The sequence below is a fragment of the Rhea americana genome, unplaced genomic scaffold (assembly GCF_003343005.1).
Source record: "Rhea americana isolate MKP2758 unplaced genomic scaffold, rheAme1 scaffold_0, whole genome shotgun sequence".
Lineage (NCBI taxonomy): Eukaryota > Metazoa > Chordata > Aves > Rheiformes > Rheidae > Rhea > Rhea americana.
The window spans coordinates 19,852,426-19,853,267 of record NW_028185037.1 but is presented as its reverse complement, the minus strand read 5'-3'; positions in this window follow the sequence as shown (position 1 = coordinate 19,853,267).

The following is an 842-nucleotide window of genomic DNA, read 5'->3' as shown; positions in this document are numbered from 1 at the left end:
TGCATTTACAGCCATGGTTTTGCACTACACTTAAACTACCAGATAAATGCATGGCGACGTAGGTAATTTGTGACATCCCTTGTGTTGCTTGTGACTCCTTCTTGAGAAAGCCTGGGATGGACAGGGCTGCTTCGAGAGCCTCGTAGCCCATTCTGAAGACCAGGAGACAAAGTTACGGTTGGTACCTGGCCGTAAAGGTGCAGCCTAGGTACAGAGCAAGACACCGGCGAGCAGGAGAGGGAACAAGGTGTCAGCAGACGGATCTAGGAGGGACTTCAATCCAGTGCGAAGTGAAGGTGGTTGGAGAAATGCAGTGGAGGTTGTGAGCAGCTCTGGGCGCCAAGGCATTGGCGCCTGGTGGAGGAGACGCTGGGATGCGTCTGGGGGAGGGATGAAGGAGGAGTGGTGGCTCCAGCGTCTGAGCTGAAATCCAAACAGAAATATCCCAGCCCTGGGCTTTTTATTTAGACACTGAGCTCAAGGAAGTGGCGAAAGGAGCGGCCACCTGTTCGCTGGGCCGCAACGGGCCTCCCCCGGCCGCAGCGCCCGCCCGACGCGGCTCCTCCCGCCACTTCTGCGTCCCCGGCCGGGCCCCAGCCGCGAGGGGGGCCGGGGGCTCGGCTTGCCCGGCCCCCCCCGGCGCCGGGGCAGCTGTAAAAGCACCAGGACTCGGCTATGAACGGCCGGGCAGCGGCTCCCCGCCCCCACCAGCCTCCCCGGCCCGCGCCGCCACAACCGCCTCGGCCCCCTCAGCGCCTCAGCAGCGCCCTCCGCGCCGCTCCCGCCCCGCCGCCGCCCCCCCGGCCCCAGCCCCAGCCCCCCGGCCCCGGCCGGCAGCCCCC